We start from the raw sequence: 14125 nt of genomic DNA on the forward strand, positions 1-14125 counted from the left end.
ATCATCCAATAGTCCATCCAATGTCCTCCGTGCACAAAATTGTGCACGCTCAACTCCGGGGGATCGTGGTGCGCGTGTGTGCTGTGCTGTGCAAGGAAGTGCTCAGGGTTGATTGCTGTCTCTGAAGCAACAGGGCCTGTGTGCTCAGTCCTCCTCTATAAAACACAAATGTAACAAAACAAGGAAGTGCTCAGTTCTTACCACTGCGAGTTAGAACGCTACGTGAGGTGTATACACAAACTCACACGGCACCCTTTTGATAGGAGGGGATTACAGCATCATTCTTTCTAGCTTAGAATATACTAACTAAGCAGACCCTCTGGGCGAATTATGTATTAGGTGATGTCTTCTTGCACCGTGGCCGCATTTTTTTTTTTTTTTTCTTGGTTTGAAACACCCCTTGATTGCTGTCTCTGAAGCAACAGGGCCTGTGTGCTCAGTCCTCCTCTATAAAACACAAATGTAACAAAACAATAAACAGTACAGGCTCTGGCAATCTGTTAAGTTTTCAGCGCAGGGGCCGTACTTGCATAGCTGCGACCACCTCTAAAACCAATCATGTACATATTCCGATGTATCCATATCTTTGTTTTGAATATAGCCTGTTATTGTTCACTTTACAATGCTTGTTGTTACTGATAAATATGGTGGCTGTTGACATTAAGCGGAACAGGCAGACAATGCACACTGAAGAAGGTGATTACATAGGTAGGAGTCTGATAAAAAAAAAAAAAAAGTATTAGCCATGTACATACATATTATTTACTATTATTTATTTATTTGGCAGATGCCTTTATCAAAGGCACCTTACAGGTGTTACAGGGCTCCGGTAGCTTATTCCATCACAGAGGGGTTAGTGAAGAAAAGGAGCAAGCATGGGAGGATGGAGAGTGAAGGCATGACCAGTCAGCCTGTAAAGGAGGAGTGGAGAGGGCGACAGGGGTTGAGGGGAGACAAGAGGGATTGGAGGTGGGAGAGGCAGTGTGGTAAATGTAACCGTAGGCAAGAACAAGGGTCTTGAATTGAATGTGAGCAGAGATAGGTAGCTAGTGGATGGTGCAAAGCAGAGGGGTAGCATGAGAGTAGAGTTTGGGAGAATACAAGACGAGCAGCAGAATTTTGAATTAGCTGAAGGGGGCGGATAGCTGAAGCAGGGAGACGAGTAAGGAGAGAATTACCAGTTTCCAGTCTAGAGAGTACCAGAGCTTGTACCAGGAGTTGGGTGGAAGAACTAGTATGAAAAGGACAGATTCAGTAAATGTTGCTAACAAAGAAGAAGCAAGTGTGTGTCAGGGAAGAGATATGTTGAGAGAAGGAGAGGGAGGGGTCAAGAATAACACCTAGGTTTTTAGCAGAAGAGGATGAAGAGAGTGGGAGTCAAGGGAGACAGATGGAGAGCTCAGAGGAGGGAGAGGAAGCAGAAGGAAAGCAGAGGTTAGATTTAGAGAGGTTGAGTTTGAGGTGGTGAGAATTTATCCAAAATTAGATAGCTGAGAGAGATTCTGAGATGCTGGTGGAGATGTGGGAGTCAAAGGCGGGAAAGGAGAGGAAGATCTGGGCATCACATAAAAGTGGTAATAGAAGCCAAAAGAGGAGACAAGGGGTCTTCGGACAGATCCTTGAGGTATCCCTGTAGAGAGGTGGCGAGGAGAAGAGAGCCATGCCAGGAAACCTGGAAGGAGCAGTTAGAATGATAGGAGCTCCCCAGGTCAGAGAGAGAGGAGAGGAGAATAGCATGATCAACAGTGTCAAAGGCAGAGGAGAGGTCAAGGATAATTAGAACAAGGGAGAGGGAGGCAGCCCGAGCAGAGAGGAGAGAGTCAGTTACAGAGAGGAGAGCGGTTTCCGTGGAGTGTGCAGAACGGAACCCGGATTGGAGAGGGTCAAGCAGAGAGTGCTCGGTGTGGAAGGACGCCAACTATGAACGTAAGGATTTATTTTTTCCAGTTTAGGGAGTATGTTGCCATACTTTGCTATATGAATATATTGCTATATGTTTTATTTATTTATTTGTTTATTTATAAATTTAGTTGTTGCAAATGTTTTTACCCCATTTTTCTCCCCAATTTGGAAACACCATGTGAAAAGGTGGTTTTGCAGGCCTAAGGTCAGACCAGAACAGAAACCAAAACAATGAATGGGGGGGGGGGGAAGCTGAAACTCAGTATTTTATTAAACAATAAAACAAAAGATTTAAACAAAACAAAAGACACAAAACAAAAGGCGCGTTGGCCAAACAAATACCAAATAAGTATTGTGCTGGTGTATAAACCAGCATGCTTACCAATTGTTATATTTTCCTTTATTTTGCTTTACCTCCTGTCTCCACTCTCGTCTCCGAACCCTCTTCCCTGAGCGCAGACAGCTTCAGGCTTTTATACAGGTCACCATCTCCCGATTAGTAACAATTAATCAATGAATTAACTCGGGATATGGTCACTGTCTACACAAGGTTTTTATGAATGGGGATTTTAACCCCATTCATGTGACTATTATAAAAGTGGCTTTTCGCCGTCTCACACAACAAATAATATCCGACGGCTTTCGTCCGTCCGCTCACAAACACATATAGAAATAATTACAACAACAACCACATAAATCATAATACAAAAACAATAATAAACAAAGGAGCGGGACAATTGTGTTATTATTAATCCCGGTTCAATGCTGCAACCCCCCTGCGACTTGAGAAATGACGGCTGACACACATGTCCTCCGAAATGTGTCCCTGCCTAGCCGTCTTTTTTCGCACTGCGGATCCACAGTGAAGCCACCAGACCTATAGTGCCAGAGGACAACACAGATCTGGATGGCTCCACTGCAGACTTGCAGGAGCCCTGTCAGCCACAGAAGTAGCTGGTGTGCGGTGAACTGTGGATTGCCCTGCCGACCTAAGCCCTCCCTACCCAGGCAGCGCTCAGCCAATTGTGCGCTGCCCCCTGGGAACTCCCGGCCAAGGTCGGCAATGACAGCCTGGATTTGAACCTGCGATCTCCAGGCTATATGGCACATCCTGCACTCCATGCGGAGCGCCTTTACTGGATAGCCCAATTGCTATATGTTTAAGATATAAATATACTGACATATATTGACATCATTATAAAAGTATAAACGTATATTGGAAATACATTTCTTTCAACAAAATATATTAAAAAATGAGGGCTGTCAATCGATAAAAATCTGTGCACATTTATAATAAAGGTACAATATTATAGAGGCTGTCCTGCATAGTAATACAAAAAAATTAATATAATCTAAAAAAAAACAATTAAAAAATATGTCAATGGGAATTTGGTCTTTTTAAAAGCATTTTTATTATTTTTAATATATAGATTGTGTATATAGCTACGTACTTGGATTCCTTGTACTTCTGCATCTAGCAGAACCTGAGGCATCAAAGAGATTTAGCTGCTCTGAATCTTGTTACAGGTACCCAAGAATGCTGTAGCTATTGACAAGTGAGTGCTTAACATGCTGTCGTAGTCAGAAATCAGAGAAAGTAATTCCACATAATTACCTCTATTTCAAGAACTGGTGCCTTCATGATCAGTTCAGGTATTTCTAATGTATACTGTACCTTAATTTTTTTCGGAGAAAGTTCTTGAAAATTGATTTGTAACCAAATCGACTACAATGTCTCTGTTGTCTTAGGACATTTTTTTTTAATTTGTAGAAAGAAATTTGAATTATTTCGAAGCTCTCAATGTAATTCTCCATAACTGTCTCTATAATAAGCGATCGTACGAATTTAGCTATGCTTACACCCTACCCTAACATTTATGTCCCGCCTCTGCTCACTCATGATTGGACAGCTGTAAAACCAGGAGATATTTTTTACTTTTCCATTGGTTAAACTCCCAATTATGTCCCGCCTCTGCTCACTCATGATTGGACAGCTGTAAAACCAGGAGATATTTTTTACTTTTCCATTGGTTAAACTCCCAATTATGTCCCGCCTCTGCTCACTCAGGACACCTGTATACCAAGGGGCAGATCTTAGACTCTGCCATCGGTTAAACCTATTAAAGATCTTCAACTGTTTATGTCCCGCCTCCGCTCACTTATGATTGGACTACCACGGAGCAAATGCAGATCTTCTATTGGTTGATTTTATTTTATATACAATAGAACTGCACGATTACATTTTTTAAAAATGAATCTGCGATCATCTCTTTAGTTGATTAATCGGTCTGGTTATTCTATAATTGGAGCAGCCCTATGAAATTGAGTTAGAAAAATATATACTGTATTCTATTTTTTTTTTTTTTTTTTTAACATATCTGAAGAAAACATATTTTGCACTGCCTATGTTTGCAATATATTGCAACACTTGGAACCTGCTTATTATGTATCATCAATTAATGCACAAGCCTAGTACTGTCTTTCCTGCACCCCAGTGCTTCTGCTCATTGTTTCTATGGGTCAGGAGACACAGTGATGACACTGGCACTACTTGGAGCTGGCAGAGTGAAGTCAGCACTATGCTGTGATGTACTGAAGCATAGAGGACACAGGCAGGGAAACAGCTGATTCATTGAGTCTGAAGGTGACTCCACAAAACCAGTATGAATTTAAACAGCCTGCAGCATCAATACAAGCCTGACAAGCAGGGGCCAGGGCCTCTAATATTCACAGGCGAGTTCACTCTTTTTAATGCCGCACAGTTTTGAGTAACTAGTTTTATAACCGAAAACAGTTTGATTTCCCCTTGATTATTCTCTTTGATTGATCTAATATTAATTAAAAAATCCCTGTTAATCTAATGTTACAAATGTAGGAGTTATGACACCACAGACATCGTATTTGTTTGATATTATTTAACCTGGATACCTTTGATGTTGTAACAGACCAAAGGGCAGGGTGATCAATGGGATTTATGTGAGGGCAGATATTTTAAGGGGATTGTGCCCTTGCACAAAATGTCAGACACCAGAGCGCCTACAAGAGACAAAATGGTCACCCGGGAGAACTACAATTACCAGAATCCCAGGTGAAGCTACAGGGTGTGGCCAACTCACATAAATAGGGCCCATTTTGGCCAAATCAGAGAGAGAGTTGAATGAGAGAGAGAGAGAGAGAGAGAGAGAGAGAGAGAGAGAGAGAGAGAGAGAGAGAGAGAGAGAGAGAGAAACCTGTAACGGTGAAAGCCGATAACAGGACAATGGTGCTCAGAGTGTCAAACCCCTGAATGATAATTTGTTATAATTGTAACATACTGGGACATATTGCAGCTTATTGCCCACTAAAAGAGGAACCTAAGCAATGCAGTGTGCATAACTAAGTTGGAAATTATGATGTGTTGCATGCATGCCCTGTCGTTATGGCTGTTTCAATAGATGAACCCTCCAAATTGAAACATATGTGCACTGTGACAGTCAACGGGCAAAAGAAGCTGCACTGCTAGAAAAATTATTATCGCTTCAAAAATTTGATAAATACCATGATATCAGTATTATGTGCATACATGGAGACACCAGCCTGTACCCCACTGCCCTAGTAACAATGCAAACAGAGGCAGGCACCCTGGAGTACGAGGTTGGAGTGGTCCCCAACATGCCATATGATGTAAAACTGGGATGGTATTTTTCTAACTTTGAGGAGTTAGGAAAGAACCCCCCCCCCCCCCCCCCCCCAAAAAGGACAAGCAGGAAGTAACTTTGAGTCCACAACAAAAACTGTAAGAGGGCATGGTCTTTACGGAGATGTCGGTAAAAGTGTTTTAGGTGAAAACGAACATGAAATAGAAAATGTTGTTGAACCCACTATAACTGAGGAGGTTGACAAAGAACCTACCACAAGTGGGGAAGGGAAAACCGAGGTAAAAGTATCACCCACACTCTCACCAGAGCAGATGAGAGAAGTCAGGACACTGGTAGAAAAAGGGGAAATATTTTCAGGGATACCTGAGTGACCACATGATATTGTGTCTCCACCCGGGGTACAGGTGAAGAACATGAGATCTTACAGAGTACCGGAGGCTCACCGAGAGGTGATCTAGAAGGAAGTAGAGAAAATATTGGCTGCAGGGGTAATTGAAGAATCAAACAGTGATTGGTCCAGCCCCATAGTTATGATCCTGGAGGTTTTGTAAAGACTTCCATAAGGTGAATAAGGTCTCAAAGTTTGATGCCTACCCAATGCCCCGGTAGATGAGCTATTAGAGAAAGTAGAGAAGACCAGGCATATAACCACTCTAGATCTGGCAAAAGGTTACTGGCAAATTCCCTTAACTAAGAAAGCCAGGGAAAAGATGATCCTTTGCCATCCCCGATGGCCTGTTTCAATATACAGTAATGCCCTTCGGATTACATGGTGCTCAAACCACAGTTCAGTGGTTAATGGACCAAATATTGAGACCCCATCGAGATTATGCAGCTGCCTACTTGGATGATATAGTCATTCAGAGCTCTGACTGGGAGTATCATTTGCCTCGGGTACAGGTCGTGTTGGGTGCCATAAAAAAGGCGGCGTTGACCGCCAACCAGGCAAAGTGCAGTTTGGGACTGGAGGAGGCCAAGTATTTGGGCTACATTGTGGGAAGAGGGGAGGTAAAACCACAGGTGTCCAAAGTGGAAGGCATGAGGGACTGACCGAAGCCAGTTAACAGAAACAGGTGAGAACGTTTCTAAGGTTCATTCCAAATCATGCCACCATAGCCACCCTGCTAATAGACATGACAAAAGCCTGAGGTCCCAATATGGTGCAATGGGATGAGACAGCAAGCCAGGCATTTAAGATGCTTCAAGAAGTGTTGTGTAGTAACCCGATACTGACAGTCCCTGACTTCAACAAATAGTTCATTGTACAGACAGATGCATCAGAGGTAGGACTGGGAGTAGTCCTACTGCAAGAGATAGAGGGAACAGAGCATCCCGCTTTCTTTTTAAGTAGGAAATTAAAGCCCTGGGAAGTCAACTATGCAGTAGTAGAGAAGGAATGCCTGCCAGTGACGTGGGCCCTGGAAAATTTAAAATATTATTTGCTAGGCCGCCATTTTACATTGATCAGTGATCATGCCCCGCTTACATGGCTACACAGATCAAAATAAAAGAACACTAGGGTAATGAGATGGTTCTTGAGCCTACATCCCTTCCATTTTAATTTAGAACATAGGTCTGGAAAGGACATGGGGAATGCAGATGGGTTATCCAGGGTTTTTTTATGCAGCTGTCGCTTGACCCATGGGGTCAAAGCTGAGGGGGAAGATATGTGACAGACCAAGGAGAAGGATGATCACGCACAAAATGTCTGACACCAGAGTGCCTACAAGAGACAAAATGGCCACCCGTGAGAACTACAATTACCAGAATCCCAGGTGAAGCTACAGGGTGTGGTCAGCATACCTGCACAGGGTGGGTTCAGCATACCTGCATAGGGTGCAGCCAGCATACTTGCACAGGGTGTGGCCGACTCGCATAAATAGAGCCCATTTTGGCGAAATCGGAGAGAGAGTTGGAGGAGACCCAGTGTGCTGTGTATTTGAGAGAGAGAGAAACCTGAACTTTGCAAACCTTGTAAACCCGTGTATGACCTGGGGTGAAACAGGGAGAAAATTAAGAAACAGGTACTGCCCAGTTTAAACAGAACTTATCTTGTGGGTCTTGTGTATTGTCTCTCATGAAGATTTGTGTACAAGTTCGCCTTTACAGGCAATACTTTCAGTGTGTTCAATCAAACAGGGAAACAGAGACTTGAAGAGAAACAGTACCACCTGGTGGAAATGAACTTGCACAGGAATTAGTTCTACTGGAGATTAAATACATTGCAAGGGATTTTCTGCTGTATGTGCTGTAACACTCAACATTTAGTACTTGAGTATTCATTGTTAAACTCTTTGTTTCAATTGTTAAAACCCTTCTATCTAAGATATGAATATAATAATAGTAATAAAAGGGGCCGTAACCACAACTCTGGCTAAACAGACAGAGCGTCAGTCTCAAAATCTGGCGACCACATTTTTCTTAAATTGTATTTATTTCAAATTTTAATTAGAACAGCTGGTGTCTTCTCCTTGGAAAGCATGGGAGAAATACTGTGGTAAACTTTTTATCAGGACACCATTAAGACACACTCAACTTAATGCATATGTCTGGCAACTAGAGGTTGATGCTTATTCATTGTAGGGTAAGGGGCAACACAAATCCTTGGGTTTTCATTGATCGATTAATTGGAGACATTTTGTGAAGGGGTGATTTTTCGTTGATCTCATGGCACACAGTGATGCAGAGTGGGGAAGGGAGGAAGGGCAGGTCTCCACTCTCATCCACGAACACAGGCATGTCTGTCTGATGGAAGGTGATCACCTCGTCTGGAGAAGAGAAGCACCGGGAGGGACAATACTGTATCTGTGTGGCAGGGCTGTGGTGACCTTATGTAACACTGGCAAGCACATTCAAATTTCAAGAAACACAGCAAATCAGACAAAGTTACCAATAATGATAGGGTAAAAGAAATTGACTGCTATCTATGTGAATTCACCAGTCTTGTTGTTGCTGGGCAGGTCTCTGATATGGTACAGTCTGCACAGTGTGCCGTTGCTCAGCGCCACGCCTGCCAGCTTACTGAACAGCACAAGTGGGAGTGGTTCTTGGGACGAGAGATCTCAGTATACATCAGACCCACCTGCCAGAGACAGGGTTGTGAGGTCAGGGTTTTCACTGAAATAGCAACATGATCTAAGAAGATAGAGATATTATTCATGCAACGTTTTTTTTTTTTTTACATATTCTGTATAAGTTGTGATCTACCTTCACTCACCAGGAGAGCTTATAGAAATACAGCCCTATAACACACAATGTGTGTCTGTATGTGTCTGTATAGCCTCTGTCTGTTGTGTGCACAACAACCCTAACAAGCCAGGATACCTATAATACATTTTTCAATCTAAACACATAAATATTTAGTCTAGCTTCAATGTTTTAAGTGTTGATCCAGGAGTTTGGAATAGTGAATCTGTAATCAGCAGTAGCCAATGCAGTGGAATACATCCAGGGCTGGTACAACACTAATATTGGCATAGATGGGCTGCTGTTGTGTATTATAAATCACATACAGTATAAGAAACCAACCAATCACCTTTAGAGATTCCAGGTTCTATAGGAATTATTAAACAATTAACTGATCAAGACCAGGAAGAATGTTAAATTGGTAAAATAAGTGCCTTATTACCAAATGAATTACCAGCGTCCTTGAATAAGCGCCGCACGCAAATATCCGATTTGTAATAGATGCCACCCTCGAATAAACGCCGCTCTCAATAATGAAACATATATATATAAAAAACAAATCCTTACCCCAGCTTAGATAAATGCAGCACTTAATAAAGAAACACAGTATGACAAAACATTACAAATAGAAACAAAATTAATTGAATAAACGTGAATAAAATGTATTTAAAATAATACAATTACACACTGGAGCATACCGGTATTTTACTGTAAAGTTTATGGAACCCAAATGAAAACAGAATACTATAGTGTGGTCCAGTGGTTACTGTCCAGGGCTTGTAAACAGAAGGTCAGTGGTTCAAATCCCACCTCTGCCACTGACTGACTCACTGTGTGACCCTGAGCAAGTCACTTAACTTCCTTGTGCTCCATCCTGCAGATGAGATGTTAAATCAGTGTCCTATTGTAAGTGACTCTGCATATAATGCACAGTTCACAGCCTACCTCTGTAAAACATTTTGTGATAGCTGTTTTCAATCTTTTCCATCTTTTTAAATAGAATTTATGATATTTTTCCACCATTAAGAAAATAGTATGTGAATATTTATTGTATGCAATACATTGGGTGTCATACATTTTTTTACTTCTGCAACTTTGTGGTGGACTTCTCATTTTGTCTTGTTCGTCGTAAATTTTGTTTTCTTTTTCTGTTTTCAATTTGCAATAAAAATATGTATAATTAATGGTTAGTAAAAAATTATGTATAATTAATGGCAAATGTACCTCTGTTTGACAATAGGAAAACACATCACATTGAAATTGATTGTACCTGTACCAAAATCTCACAGCATACTGCTTCAATGTGATGGTGTACCACTTTTTAATATTACATGGGTCAAGCTTTGGTATGAGTACCACATTGTGACAATGTACCACTTTTTAACACTACACAGGTATTTAAGTTTCTTAAATGCATTTCTGTTTTGGTTGTATGCACAGTATTTTGTAGTGTTGCTGTTTAGGCAAAGGATCAACTCATCTTCCTCACTGAAGCCCTGCCTGGACCAGGAGACTGTGAGTGTTTAAACAGCAGCCCTGCATCCTGTGATCTAAGCATGTGGTTAGGAATATACAGGGTCAACAATTCCTGTACGTATCTGGGTGCCAATCCATTCAGGGCATTATAAGTAAGGCTGTATTTTTTCCATTGTTATCATAGATTTTACTAATTCTGTGAAATGTACCCATTGCCGTGTAATATGTAGTTCCCCATGAAAATTCTCATTTCTGAAAGAATAGTGTAAATATACATATTTTGTATCACTTAAAAATAAATACAGCAAACGTTTGCCTTATTGACGTACCACCTGTAACACTGCATTTAGGAACCTGGCAGCTTCCTGTAAGTGATTGAACACACTACATAGAACTGAAACCTATAAGAAAGATAACACCTGAACCAAAATAGGACACCTCCTGACAAACCCAGACTTTATACAGACAGTATCAAAAGCAGCACTTAGTTCTAGGTGAATTAAAGAGCCTGAGTCAGATCTTATCAGCAGATCATTTGCTATTCTAACAAAGGCTGTCTCGGTGTTATGTGCAGCACGAAATCCAGACTGACATTTTCATATACGCTAATGAAGAGCTAGAAATGTGTGTAATGGATTGGCAAGAACTCTCTAGAACCTTCGCTAAAAATTGCAGATTGGAGAGTGGCCTAGAATTATTAAAGATTTAGAGTCCAAGTTAGTTTTCTTGAGCAATAACTTTACCTCAGCTACTTCAAGTGCTAAGGGAACTATACCAGTGGAAAGTGATCTATTTATGGATTTTTTAAATGTGAGTATTACTAACACACAAAATGTATTTGAATAGTTTAGTAGGAATGGAATCAAGAGTACAAGCAGTGGGTCTCACAGGCAAGACGAGCTCTTGCAAGGTAATCAAGTAATAAACCTCTATATTAGCCTTAACATGTCTAATTGGTACAATTATGGAAGAATCCTCCATATAAGAAGTCTGTAGAATCTAATTTCTATTGGTTAGAATTTTATTTTGAAAATAATTTAAGCAGTCATTGCAGCTATAAGAAGCCAGTGTTACAGGGTGGGAGGATTAGGGGGAGAATTTATTAATGTATCTATGGAAGCAATCTATGGTTTCGATTCAATTATAATAATATGATGATCTAGCCAACGCCAAAGCCTTCCTATACTTTACCTGATGGCTCTTCCATGCAAAGTAATGAACATGCAGTTTAGTTTCCTTACATCTACTTTCCAATTTATGACCCTCACATTTCAATTAACAAGTGATATCATTAAACCATGGTGATCGTCTTTTAAAAGACACTCTGGAGCTACAGAATCTTGGTGTTAACAAGCGCATCTAACAATAAAGACAATAGAGGAGATGAACACAATGCCTCAGAAAACAACAGTTGAAAAATGAACTACCTGAGTTTTAATTGTACATTCCACACTTTTTGTAGTTAAAGGCAAATTAACCTAAAAAAGAATGACAAGATGGTTAGAAATAGTGAGATCGATAGTTACCAAATTTTGAACAACTAAACCACGAGAAATGACTAGATCTAAAGAATGGCCATGATTATGAGCAGGACCTTCAGCATGCTGAACACGCCAGTAGCATCGAAAATTGCAGAATTAGATTCAATGTCAACATGCATGTTAAAATCATCTAATAAAAGAAACCTTTCGTTATTGACAGACAATATAGATAAGAGATCATCAAATGCTATCATATTTAGCGAGTATGAGTTAGGCTGACGATATATAGTTCCATTCTGAACAGGTAATAGGTTATTTAAAGTTAAAGTTAACAATTTAAAAGATGAATAACCTTCAACAAGTTCCTGTTTGATTCTATGTGGCAGTCCACCTCCCCAGGAGCATGTGATTGAACAGAGGTAATAGGGATATGAAGAGATTTACTGTAACACACACCTTTGGGCTTATTAAACGGCAATGAGTAGCATGAGGGCTAAGATACTTTTTTATTTTTCATTTTTTATTTAGTGTGTCCAATTATTATTTTATCCATGACTTTCTCCCACTTTGAAATGCCCAATTGCTTTTCACCTCACCACAGCAGTTCTCCACACGGCTCAGGAGACCTGAAGATTCAACGGGTGTCCTCAGATCTCATTACCAAGCCAGCTTCCTTTTTCACCCAGGAACTCGAGAGCAGATTGTATGTAGTGAGCAACCGACCTCTGGAGGACAAAGACCAGCCCTGCAGATGTCCGCCTTTGAGTTCACTGGGTGCCTGGCCAGCAGGGTTCGCTGAGATAGTCCCTGACGATTTTGTCTCCCTAACCCATAGGCGCGCCAGAGCCAATATGACATTCCCAGGGTTAAGATACTTTAACTTTTATTTGTCCCTCTTTCAGCGCAGTGTAGACCTCTTTAGATTAGCTGAAGTGGAGAAATATAAACGGAGAATCAGAATCCTGAACAGTTAAACGAGGAGATAAAAAAAGGTAATTAATGTCTGTCAATCAATGATACCCGAGATTGACATAAAAATTAAAGATGCAGTCGATGTTGTCCACCACTTGGGGAAATTTGAACAAAGACTTTAGACCTGGAGCAGTAATTATTCAGTTCGCTATGAGGACAGCAAGGGATCTGGTATGGAAGGCAACAAACAGAAACAGAACAGCTTTGTAAAGGACAACAAGCTGAGATTTGGAGAAGATCTCATATTGTCGGATAAAGCAGTCCAGAATCTACTATGGCCAATGGTGGACAATGCACGCAAAGAAGGGGGAAAAAAAAGCATGTTTTGTTGGTGTAAAAGCATACAAAGAAATTGGCGTAAACATGATCACTTGAACTTATTCAAAACTTAAAACTGTGATGAGTTAAACATGCTAAACGTAATAGGGATGTGACACGATGATGGAGCTTGTCTGCCTCTGCAGTGTCGCCCCGGGGGGCTGGCTGGTTCCCCCGGTTTGACCTCCGCAGGGGCCAGGCCCTTCTGTTGACAGCTGATAAACTATAGTGATTTCATCAATGAAGATAGCTTGATCTGATTTTGAATTATTTGTATTAAACTAATGTGAATTAAAATAAATATGTGATATTCCACTGAAGGATGTAATTACATATCTTGGAATCAATATTTGCAAAAACTAAAAAGAAGGAAGTAGATTAAACTTTCATCTCATTATAGAGAAAACTAAGTGAAAATTTGATTCATGGTTGTCAAGGGATATATCCCTGTATGGATGTGTTTTGTTGTCAAAAATAGAAGGGTTATCTAGGTCAGTCTGTGTATCACTTTCTTTAGATGTTCCCAAGTCTAACAGCAGTGCTTGAAAAATAAACCTCATTATTCTGAAAAAGGATATCATCTGCAATAGACAAGAACAAGGAGGTCTCAATGCTCACAATTTTAAAGACCTCAAATATTATTTTTAAGATAAATTTGATTAAAAATGATATTAAAAATAAGAAAGTCATTTGAAATATGTCCCTGAACTATATCTTTCAGAGGGTTTGTGGTCTTGATTTTTTATTAAAATTTAATTCCTGTCACTCTTGTTAATTTTCATAAGCAGACACTGCTCGCTTGGAATCTAGGTACAAACATAATTTTTCCCCACACAATTACTTTATTTGGAATAGCAAGGATATAAAATATAAAAATAGATCTTTGTCCAAAGATGGTATGAGAATAACATTTTGTTGCTGAGTCAATTATTAAATGATGACGGACAACTGTTACATTATTCTGCATTTTAAAAAACTTTCAGAATTCCAGTTACTGCCAAGGAGTTTGCTATTGTCTTTGATGCAATTCCTAGAAGGGCTCCTTCAGGGTTAAGGAATAATAGATTTTGTAATACAAACGTTTTTTAATTTTCAAACAACTTATATTTAAGTAATGTGCACATACTGCATAATACATGTGACAATACGAGG

This window comes from Polyodon spathula, chromosome 3, assembly GCF_017654505.1.
Source record: "Polyodon spathula isolate WHYD16114869_AA chromosome 3, ASM1765450v1, whole genome shotgun sequence".
In the NCBI taxonomy this organism is placed as follows: Eukaryota; Metazoa; Chordata; class Actinopteri; order Acipenseriformes; family Polyodontidae; genus Polyodon; species Polyodon spathula.